We start from the raw sequence: 12,629 nt of genomic DNA, 5'->3' as shown, positions 1-12,629 counted from the left end.
ATGAAAATTTACTCACTATTTTCTTCCCCCCTAGTGGTGCCAAAAAGTTTCTTTATTCCGTTCAACAAACTAAAAAACCTGTATGCAGGAAAAACAAACAACCCAGGCTCATTCTGAAAACATACCTCTTTATACATTCCTGGAAAGCACCAAATACACCCCAGGAGGAACTTTTTTTTGCAGTTTTTGCGAATCGGAGGCTGCTGTGTACGCTTTTTTAGATCTCAAATTTCTCTTGAGAGTGCAATTTGTGCCTGCAGTTCTCAGGTAAATCCACTAGAGTCCACTGTCGACTGACTGTTTGACTGATTGAATGACAAAATGCAATCAATTTTGTGTGTTTTTAAAAGCACAGATTGACCCGCCCACCCACTTTCCTGAACCCAACCTACAGTTTTAAAAAAGCCAAACAAAAAAGAAAAGTGCTCGCCATAATTTTACCACGTTTTCAGATTTTACCACATCTCACTCTGTTATTTACTTGTTTATTTTATTTTTTGAATTCAGTTTTCATCTTACCTGCTTTCTGGAACCATTCCACATTAAACTTGAACCCCATTGTCATGTTCAACTCCTCTCTGTGTTTAAAGTCCGCTGACGTTCATGGCGAGATAACTGAACAAACTGGTAATAGTAGGTAAGCCACCCATACGGACGTAAGAGATCAGCTAATAAACACGAAAAAAGGAACAGCGTCATACTGCATCGCATTGTGGTAAAAAAGAACAGCAGCCATACATACTTCTTGCTACATAATTTGCAATCTCCAGAAATGTATATCGGGATACGTTTTTAGAATGAGCCTATGTTAAAAACAAATGCTATGAAAGTCTATGGTCACAGGTTTCCATCTTTTTACAAAACATCCTTTGTTTTCAACAGAATAAAAAAGTCAAACAGGTTTGGAACAAGGCTGAGGAAACGATGATAATTTTCAGTTGTGGGTGAACTATCTCTTAAATTTCTAACATTGAAGATGCTATCCTTGAACAAGTCAAGTGTAAAATGGCCTTGATCCTCTGAAAGAACATTTCAAGGTTACGGAAGTCTTGCATAAATATAAAAAAAAAAAATAAATCAGTGTGCTGTTAATGAAATCCAGAGAGCTTTTTTCAGAGAGCAGTTCAATATCCGAGGGTTTATTTTAAAGCCACCTCTTGCTTAAGCGATGTAAAATATGTACACACACTTGCGTGGGTTTTTCTGTGGTAGACAAGTCTGACTTTTTAGGCAGAAACATTTTAATAGCCTGCTCATGAAAATTTCAGGCATTTCAAAACAGTCTGCAACAGGACAGGGCTAGATCAGAGAGACTGCCTTCAGAGAAAATCACTATTAAATGAGTAAACATCGTATTTACTCCAAACGGCTTACCAGACACGGCGTGCAACTACAGGTCAGTCTGCTAAAGCAGTAAAATGGGCTGTGAGTGGCTCCTGGCTTCAGAAAACACTGAGAATATTCTCACACCGAGAGCTTATTTCGATAAGAGCAGCAGTCATTTCACTGCAACGAATGCAGATGCAACTTCACTGCTTACAGATATGAAGCTTCACCGCAGGCTTCAACTGATAACTCTCCCCCTCATGCGGACTCCCTTTAAAAGTGCTCAGTGTGCTTGGCTGCCTGTTCAGACCACACTGCATATCCACAGACCTTTAGAGTTTAGACTTATTGCCATTTTGTGCAACAATCTTCATATATGTTTCACAGTAACAAAACTAAGGGAGTCATTTGAACAACAGTGGTTTTATTCACAAACAGAAATGTTTTTATGTGTTTTAGACATTAATCAAAAAACAATGCAGTGTTTCAATAGTAATCGATTATTTTGCTCACCTGTGTCCTGTTTAGTTACTCATTGTTGACTACAATGACCTCTGTTGACTTTCTGTATATAATGTCATAACATAGATTGTGATTTTTTTTTTTTAAGATTTGTGATTGTTAGCCCTTTTCCAATAGAGGGTCAATACTTATTTTTACTTAACTAGTCTAATCTATGCCGATCCAGGCCAGTCACTACAGATCCAGCTTCATTTTAAAATAGTGTTGCTATAAACAGAGCGTTATTTAATTAGTTTTAAAAATACATAAAAATAGTGTGCTTTCACATAGAGAAACTAACAGTAGGTCAACAGAGTGTAGATGCCATGCACATACATGCTGTACCGGTGTAGCATGGCTGAGAAATGCATGCCAAGAATGGTTTTTAATTGTGCCATACTGTACCAAGTTCACGTGGAATCATTTGCAAGTGGATTTTGTTCTTTTTTTGACTTAAGAATAGCTTAATGTAGTCTATTTTTTTCATTGCCTGCTTTCTCCATCATGACAAAACGTTCGAGGTTACAGAAGTAACCCTTCGTTCCCCGAGGAGGGGAACGGAAGTGCCATAGAGTGGATTAATTGAATCCACGAATGGGAGATTCGGATCAGAAGCTGCTTGTCTGGAGAGTTATTGAACGGGCCAGTGAATGAAATTAATTGGCAGCGTAAGCTTGCGCAGGTGCGCTGCATCGGCAATTATCCCAGCAGATAAGCGCACCTGAAGCCAGCAGACGCTATCCTTTAAGCTGAAGAGACTTTCAAACAGCTAAGGGACAGTCATTATGGCGACGGAGTATGGCACTTCCGTTCCCCTCCTTGGGGAACGAAGGGTTACTTCTGTAACCTCGAACGTTCCCCTTCGGTTGGGGAACTTCAGTGCCATAGAGTGGATTAATTGAATGAACGAATGGGAGAAGTATGGAAAGCGCCATAATGACTGCACCTTACCAACGCCCCCGATGAGGGGATAGTCAAGCAAGCGTGACCCACCCACATCATGGGAGGCGCGGTCCTCCAATGTGTCCCTGGCCCTAATTTATCCTACTTCAACAGAAGTTTTACGGATTTAGATATATTTTTTGGGAAGTCGTGAGCATCTAGATAATTCTAGGAAATACGACAGTACGTTGGGAAGCGTGCAATGCCGATAGGGAGGATGCTGCGGAGGCCATACGTTACCCAAGGGGGGGATAGATGGCAGAATTTACATATGGACTAGCCCTAAAAAGGGGGAGTACGCATAGCAAAAGAGTGGTTAGCGGAGAGGGAAGACACGGGTCCGCCCAGGAGGGGGACTTAACCGTGGCGGAATAAGCATATGGGATCGCCTAGTGGGGATCACGCATAGCAGGCACCTATACCCAAAACGCGGGCTGACCAGCGGGCAGACCTACAACGTAGTGGGCCAGCAAGTGACTCCTCCGCTGAGTCAGTGCTGGGGGCCACGGAGGAATCTGCAGGGCTCACCTGACGGGGAACTTTACTGACAGATAAAAAGGCGCACGTACCTCCGTGTTAGGGAAAATGGCGCAGCAAGCGTGTTTCAACACCCCACCGAGTTGTTTCCTCAATCACCAAAGGGTTACCTAATACCCTTGAGGAAACCGGCTCCACTCGCAGATTGTAAAACCTTGCAAATGTGTTGGGTGTCGCCCAGCCCGCAGCTCTACAGATGTCTGTTAGAGAGGCGCTGCGTGCACGCGCCCAAGAGGATGCAACGCTCCGAGTGGAGTGTGCACGTACTCCCGGGGGACACGGTTGACCTCCACTCGAATAAGCGAGTGAAATGGCATCCACAATCCAGTGGGATAATCTTTGTTTCGATACGGCACTCCCCTGCTGCCGACCACCATAACAGACAAAGAGCTGCTCAGATGATCTAAAATTCTGAGTACGGTCCACATAAATGCGCAGAGCGCGAACTGGACAAAGTAAAGAAAGGACTGGGTCTGCCTCCTCCGGGGGCAGCGCTTGCAGGTTCACTACCTGATCTCTAAAGGGGGTGGTAGGAACCTTGGGCACATAACCGGGGCGGGGTCTCAGGATGACGTGAGAGTAATTTGGCCCGAATTCCAGGCACGAGTCACTGACCGAAAATGCCTCCAGGTCCCCGACCCTCTTGATGGAGGCCAACGCAACCAGCAGAGCTGTCTTCAGGGACAGAAATCTTAGAGATACTGATTCGAGTGGCTCAAAGGGATCGGATAGCAAACTCGTGAGAACGAGGGCGAGATCCCAAGAGGGCATGAGAGGGGGGCGAGATGGATTAATTCGCCTAGCACCCCTAAGGAACTGGATGATGAGGTTATGCTTTCCCACGGTGCCGCCAACTACCGCGCTATGATAAGCGGAGATGGCGGCCACGTAAACCTTGAGAGTGGAGGGCGACAGCCTGCTGTCCAACTTCTCCTGAAGGAAAGAGAGCACAACACTAATCTGGCAATTTCGGGGGTCTTCTCTGCGAGAGACGCACCATTCAGTGAATAGACTCCACTTCAGGGCATAGGCGCGCCTCGTGGAGGGGGCTCTAGCCTGAGTGATGGTATTAACCACCGCAGTCGGTAGGTTACCTAAGTCTTCCTCGCGTCTAAGGACCACACGTGGAGGTTCCAAAGATCGGGGCGAGGGTGCCAGATGGTGCCCTGTCCCTGAGAGAGTAGGTCCTCTCTCAAAGGGATCCGCCAGGGGAGGGCCGTCGCGAGGAGTGAGAGCTCTGATATCCAGGTCCGGTTGGGCCAAAGGGGCGCAACTAGCAGAACCGGTTCCTCGTCCTCCCTGACCTTGCACAGAAACTGCGCGAGCAGGCTCACTAGGGGGAAACGCATACTTGCGCATGCCCCGAGGCCAGCTGTGGGCCAGTGCATCCGTGCCGAGAGAGCCCTCGGTCTCAAAAACAACTGGCAATGAGCGTTCTCGGGGGAAGCAAACAGATCGATCTGGGCCTCCCCGAATCGCGCCCATATCAGCTGAACAGACTCGGGGTGGAGTCTCCATTCTCCAGGGCATAACAGCTGTCGTGAGAGCGCATCGGCTGCACGATTGAGCGTGCCTGGAACGTGAATGGCGCGCAGCGATTTCAGCCGCGGGTGACTCCAGAGGAGCAGACGGCGGGCGAGCTGAAATATGCGGCGAGAGCGCATATCCCCCATGCGGTTGATATACGCCGCCGCCGCCATACTGTCCGTCCTGACCAGCACGTGTTGCCGCTCCAGCACCGGTAAAAAGCGGTGGAGAACGAGGAACACTGCCAACAGCTCTAGGCGATTGATATGCCAATGCAACTGGGCACCCTTCCACAGGCCCGCAGCCGCATGCCCGCGACACACGGCCCCCCAACCCGTGTTGGAAGCATCTGTTGAAACAACAACATGGCTGGACGCCTGTCCTAGAGGCACACCGGCCTGTAGCAACGAGGGGTCGTTCCAAGGGCTGAGGGCGCGGCGACACAGCGCAGTAACCGAGACCCGGTGTGTGCCCGCGTGCCATGCGCGTCTGGGGACCCGATCGACCCCATCTCATATGGAGCAACCCGAGCGGCGTGACGGCGGCTGCGGATGCCATATGCCCCAGGAGCCTCTGAAAGAACTTCAGTGGGACCACTAGTTTGCTGTCGAGCTCCCTCAGACAGTTCAGCAACAGGCGAGCGCGTTCCTCGGAGAGGTGCGCTACCATGGTGATCGAGTCCAGCTCCATCCCGGGAAAAGAAATCCTCTGCACGGGGGCGAGTTTGCTCTTTTCTCGGTTGACCTGAAGCCCCAGTAGGCGGAGATGCCGAAGCACCTTGTCCCTGTGCACAATCAATTGCTCCCGCGAGTGGGCTAAAATCAGCCAGTCGTCGAGATAATTGAGTATGCGGATGCCCGCGAGCCGAAGGGGCGCTAGGGCACCCTCCGCGAGTTTGGTGAAGACCCGCGGAGACAGAGAGAGCCTGAAGGGGAGGACCTTGTACTGCCACGCTCGACCCTCGAACGCAAACCGCAGAAATTGGCGGTGGCGTGGAAGAATGGAGACATGGAAATACGCGTCCTTCAGGTCTATGGCTGCAAACCAATCCTGAGGACGAACGCATTGGAGAATGCGCCTCTGCGTGAGCATTCTGAACGGCAGCCTGTGCAGACAGCGGTTCAAAACGCGCAGATCTAGGATTGGCCATGACCCACCGCTCTTTTTGGGTACGATGAAGTAAGGGCTGTAAAACCCACTCTCCATCTCGGCTGGAGAAACCGGCTCGATTGCACCCTTCGCCAGGAGGGCAGCAATCTCCTCTCGCAAGTCAGGGGCGGACAGGGGGTTGACCCTGGAGAAATACACGCCCGTAAACTTGGGGGGCCGTTTCGCGAACTGAATCGCGTAACCGAGTCTGATTGTGCGTATGAGCCACCGCGAGGGGCTGGCCCGCGCTAACCAGGCAGGCAGAGCCCTCGCTAATGGAGTTATCGCACTGCTCTGGAGGACCGGACCCAAAGAACCGCAAGGGAGAAACCCAGCTCGACCGTCTGCCACCGCGAAGACCCACTCTGGACCGGGAGACACACTCGTTCGCTCTGAAGTGCTGAACAGCAAGAGGAACCCTCATCGACTCACTCAGAAAGGATCTGAAGCGAAAAGGATAGCGTCTGCTGGCTTCAGGTGCGCTTATATGCTGGGATAATTGCCGATGCAGCGCACCTGCGCAAGCTTACGCTGCCAATTAATTTCATTCATTGGCCCGGTCAATAACTCTCCAGACAAGCAGCTTCTGGTCCGAATCTCCCATTCGTGGATTCAATTAATCCACTCTATGGCACTGAAGTTCCCCAACCGAAGGGGAACTTAATATTATCCAATACAAAAGGCTGAATGAGTCTCATTTGGTTTTGATATCCATTTAATTTTCATGAAATTTTGGTAAGCATTTCCCTTTTCCCCTCAGTGGGTTGTTAGGTTGTTGTAGCCTATAGTTCAGTGGTCCTCAATTCCCAGGCTATTGACCGGTACCGGTCAGTGGATCAATTGTTAGCGGGCCGCACAAGAAATGTTTAATTTTTTCCATTCTTTTTATTAACTGAGTCTGAACGATCTTTTATTTTGAATTTTTTTTTATTTTGAAAAATTACCATATTCTCTTGGTTACATCTTGGACACTTAAGCACCAAAATTTAACCCACAAACAGCAACATGAGAAAGAAACTTTCAAAAGTTTCTTTGCTTAAGGGAAAAGGCCCAGTGAAGGCCCCAGGAACTGCCAAGAAATTGATCTGCAACCCATTTGTCAACAAATCAGGTGAATTCAGCATGTCTGTGCAAGAAGAAGATCAACAGTAGATCGCAAATGACTGCAACCATTCACACATCTTTCAACACCCCCACCCTCCAGGCTGCGGTAAAATTGTCAAGCATTTACCGGTTTGTGGTGATAAAAAGGTTGGGGACCACTGCTCTAATTTTCTATAGGAAATGATTATGTTGTTCACCTGTGCCTTGTTTAGTTTCTCATTATGCTATGCAAATCCCTCTCTTTCCTGAGTCCATTGTCTGGTCTTTACATGGATTATGAAGCTGTAATTTCTTTGTCTCCTGTTGCATCTTTGTTATTCAGAGTTAATTAAAGGTTTAACTGCTAATGAATTCTCATTTCCTCTTCCTTGACCCGCCATGACAGAATATCACATAATTAATATTTATGAGTCATGCATGCTGATATCTTGTGTTTATTATAGGGAATCCATAACATATATCAGACTGTGAACAATGTCTGATCCTTTCTAAAAATATATATTTATTGTCATGGGCCAATTTTGGAGGTTTAATTGTGTAGGAAATAATCTGATTACTTATTTTTATGCTAATTACCTATGGAGACTTGAAATGGATCTTTAATAGCATTTAGCTTAACAAATGTTACAATAACCTATATTACTGATGCTTCTTTATAGTACACATTACTGTGAAATGTGTGGTTAAATGTCTGTGAGAGTGTGTATTCATCTATAGTGTTTTTTAGACAAACATACACACACAAAATCACAAAAAATCTCACCACAACATCAGAACATTAAATTGAGAAGCTGAATGGAGATTGTTCCGTTATACCAGAGGCCCTTTTCTATTGATTCTAATTCAATTGAACTCAGACAGCAGAGAAAGAAATTGCCCACGGTACAATTGCAGGTGGTAAAATTGCCACAACTGCATTATAATGGGCATGTGACAGACACAAGTCCTGCATGCAGAGAAGAAATACACCACAGGCTGGAAGTGGCACAAAAAGACAGAAATTGAGAAAAAAAAGAGAAACTTCTTGACCTGGAGGACATTGAAGACAAGAAAGTGAAGCATGTCTTCGAATTCTGCAGCCCTGCGGCCATAGCAATCAAAGAGACTGTGATTTTGATTGCGCCAAGGTAATTATTTCAAGCCATTTTCCCTAAAACAAACAATGCTCAGTGCATCCTAATCAGGATATTGTTTTTAAAGGAGGCATCAAGCACATGCCCTCATTAGATTCATATTCACCCATACATATTCAACGCTTCCCCCTAACAACAGGGCACTGAGTTGAAGTCAAAGGCACACACTGGATGTGATTGTATTGGAAATGTAGTTTTTGCAACGCTCTTGTGGTTTCAATGGCTTGGGAAAATGACAACACTCTATAAAGACAGCAGGATCCCTCTGTTATTTGGCGAGAAGTAAGCCCTATAGTATAAAACGAATCAAAGCTTTTATGAAATCGATAACCTCCGAAAGGACACAGCTGCATAATTCTGACATGGTAGAAAGTTTTTATGTTTCTTTTCCTTTTTAACCTGGTTCATTCAAAGTGAATTATGTACACACTAATTCCGTTGCACCTTTATTGAGGACACATATTTAATTTAGAAAGAACATTTGAGAGAAATATTACACCTTCCCCTGAATAAGAGTAAATGAAAGTGCCAAAAGGATACACAGACATTTCTCCAATATTATCTAAAGCACGACACATATTTCCCAAAATGCAGGATAATTTGTCTTTACTCGCCCACATTTGTTAAAATGTAAGTCTAGGAGGCAGGATTTTAGAGATTTTTCCAAATGAGTTTGAAGCTAGTCAGATACATATTTTTATGTGAATTTTAAGGGGGGAAAACTGTGAATGTTTTAACAACAAATTGGGCCCTCCCTGTAATGTGAAGTGGACGCTGACAAAGGAGGTGCGGATCCAAATGCAGGTTTATTGGGAGGGGTCAGGCGAGCAACAGTCACAATCACATGCAAACAAATGTATGCATGCAAATCCAGTTGTAGTTAGAGAGCCCATATTATGGGTTTTTGAAAATTCCCCTCCATGTATTGTGTAACACAGCTCTAAGTAAAGTAAAATATCCAGCTAAGGCTTAAATCTGTAAGAGAACAGTGTTTAAAACGGTTGATTCATATAAAAAAGAGTCGACTCATAGTGCTTCAAACGAGTCGCCTTGATACCGAGTCATTATGTGTTTCGCCATGACGTACAAACGAAACCAAGTTATTCACGTGCACGCGCAAACCTGGGAGATTTCAAACCTGCGGCCCCGCCCTCTGACATAGAAACCCAGACACACACACACACCCACAAACACACACACACACACAAAAATGCCGGTCGATTGAAGTCACACTGCAGATGGATATTATCGTGTCTCTACCCAAAGATGAAACCTCAGCATTATAACTAGCAGTTGGAAACTACAGGAAACTTCTGCAAACTACATGCTACAAAGAATACTTCATCGGCGTTAGTTAAAGGAAGGATCAGTAAAGAGTAACTTACTGATGGACGTCAGGATGGGTTTCTTCCTCCATTTCTCAAGTGTAAGTACGTGCGATTTAAGTTGTTGCCTTGTTTACTCTAGCTTGCAAATGTATTTAGTTGTGATTTGTTACTTGTAACCGCGTGTACTGTATCAGGTTAACTGGCTATATTCTCTTATCGCGTGCAAAGTCACGTTAAAAGCACGACGCGTGCTGCTTTGTTTACGGAGCTCCGTGGATGATGGTAGTGTGTGCGTATGTGTGTGTGCGTGTGCTGTCGTCCGGAGGTATGTGTGTGTGATTGTGTGTGTGTGCGTGCATTGTCATCCGGAGGTGTGTGTGTGTTTTTGTGTGTGTGTGTGCGCGCGCGAGGACGAGGGCAATATGTTTGTTTGTGTGTGTGTCTGTGAAAAGAGCAGAGTGAGACAAGCTAGGAGATCTCCTCGACAGTTTTTGGAGTTTTTGCTCAATAAAATAGTCGTCTGTATTTTCAAGTCCATCGACTGTATTTACATTGACCCACTGGCAGCTACAATCCACGCCTACACTATCGAGCGTGTATGAACTGTGATTACTTTTATATTGCTGATTAGCTGTTGGGCATTTCACTCGCTCACTAAAGGCAGTTGACCAATCGCAACAGACTGTCATCGGTTCAATCAGCGCAGATTAGCTTCGCGCTAAGGAAGGGTTTGGGAACAAACACGGGAGTCGCTGGAATAATTAGGTAAAAATAAATGCAGATTATAGGACCATGAAAGTGTTTTTTGACCATATTAGACTGTTGTTGGAGACCCTTACAACCAAGATATGACCCTATTTCATGTATAATATGGGCTCTTTAAATAACAGGTGAGTGGTCAATACAGGCAGGCAGCAGACAACATCAACAAACAAACAAACTAGGTGAGGGTCAAAAACACGATAAAGCAAGTCAAGGCAAGGCAAGGGAAACATGTCGTATTGTTCACAGGGACAGTATAACAAGACTCAGCCAAGAGGTGTGTGTGTGTGTGTGTGTGCGCGCTGTGTTTAAAGTCCATCTAATCACTCTGTGAGTTTAATCAATCGTGATCTGGAACAGGTGTGTGTGTGGTGCATGACTGGAACTTGTAGTCCTGGATTTGTACTCTTTTAGCGATCTGCATGTTTACCAGCAAAGAGCAATGATTAGATCGCTCGAGATTGTGACGCTATCATACACCTGGCGTAATAAAGCACACAATGTGTTTTGTTTCTATTTTCAGACCAGCGCAACTGTAATTTTTTTACGTTTTGTGCAACGTTGTTTAAATAGCAAATCCATTTGGAACTCTGTGGACCTATGGATGTGTCAGCGTATAAAAGAGGTGTGTTTAGGCACATTGCTGGTGTATTGCTATTTTAAGGAACTTAAATAGACTAAGACTATTAATAGACTATTGACTAAGTAAAAGCTGGTCTAAAGTCCAGCACAGAGCAAGTTAGTTATGCATCTGCTCCGGTTCAAATGCTTACATATTGCTTAATACACACATGGTGTACAGCAATATACAAATATCTTTACATAAAAAAATTAAAGGATAAAAATATTACAAAAATTATTATTTTCTACATAAATGTATAAAAACCACCACCTGCCTTCTTCATGTCAGAAGCTTTTTTTTCAGTTTATTCATGACAGTTTGCATTTGTATAATGACATTATTATTAGTAGTAGTATTATAATTTATTATATGTATATTTATATTTGTTTTAATAAAAACAAGTTTAGATTTGTCCATCTCTCAGGTTTTGAAGACATTTGCATCACCATATGAGGCATAAGAATAGGACGTGTGTTTGGATATACTGTAATTCCAGAACCACACTTATTATTATTATTATTATTCATTTATTATTATTATTATTGTTCATTTATTCGTTTGCTGGAAGTTTTAACTGAATTTAAAATAGCCTTGAAACAAATCTTTGCACTTAACAAATGAAATTAATATAGGCTAATGGATGTCTTCAGTGGAGTGAGCTTCCACCATTTCCTTACTCTACAAAAGTAAAGGAATGAAGTAAAGAAAAAAAAGAGGCCAAATGGAGGAGGCTTGTTCTTTATCCTTGCGCTGCAGATGATCTGTTTAAGTGTTTTCTTGCTAGTGAAGTGTTCAGTTTTTCCACTTACAAAGTCCGCCATGTAAAAAGCAAATGCACCATGGCGTGACGCAACTGACTCTTAAAGGGGAAGAGAGATGAAACTCTGCATGGTGTAAAGCATGTTATGCTCAAAACACACCCATAACTCATTAAGAGAATAAGCACAACCCTGTTAGGCCATGTCCTGGGGCGCAGAGGGTAATTTTTTCATCCTTAAAATAGCAAAAGTGGATTCGGACATGCTCTTAATGCTTTTGCACCATATGACTTTGTGCCTAGATCGTTAAAATGGTGCCCATTATGTTTTACAGTAGATGTTATTACAGTGCATCAGTGTTGTACACTACAATGTTTATGCAAATGTAAGCAAATGCACAATTAAAATCAATTTTTTTAAATGTAAAATACCTACATGTTTCAGAAATCATGTCGGGTGGATCAGATAATGTGTAAATTCTTGGAAAATGTGAATTGTTTGTAGGCTTGAAATTTTAGGAAAGACTCTTAAGATTCTTCTTATGTGAATTGTACAACCAGATTACCAGTCCAGCTTAAGTGCAGAATAATTTTGTCAATTACTCTTAAAAAAAAAAATCCTATAAAAATCCTTTATCAGGTTGTAACTTAAAAAGGTCAAAAGCATTAGCCACTTCAGAAGTGAGCTCCAGAGAACCTGAGGAAGTGTGGAAAAAGGGGCCGCTTCATTTGATGAAGGAGGACATTCCTGCTGAGTGATCATCTCCCAGGACGACATTACGGAGAGCCAATCAGCTTCGTCCTCAGATTTCCTGCTGAGACGTCTTCAAAAGGCGTGCGCTCAGGTCCCCAAGGCCATCGTTCCAGCCGCAAGACTTTGTACATCCAACAGCCTGACCTCCATTAAGGTCGGCTTCGTTCTGTTCAGAGAATGGGTCCCC

The 12,629-nt window shown here is 44.3% G+C and overlaps 1 protein-coding gene across 14 annotated transcripts in view; it reads right to left on the bottom strand.

Annotated features, from left to right (window-relative positions):
* Positions 1 to 12,629, bottom strand: part of grid2 (glutamate receptor, ionotropic, delta 2) — a 704,448-nt gene that overhangs the window by 47,372 nt on the left and 644,447 nt on the right.

The sequence above is a fragment of the Danio rerio genome, chromosome 8, assembly GCF_049306965.1.
Source record: "Danio rerio strain Tuebingen ecotype United States chromosome 8, GRCz12tu, whole genome shotgun sequence".
Lineage (NCBI taxonomy): Eukaryota > Metazoa > Chordata > Actinopteri > Cypriniformes > Danionidae > Danio > Danio rerio.
This window is presented reverse-complemented; position numbering and strand designations above follow the sequence as displayed.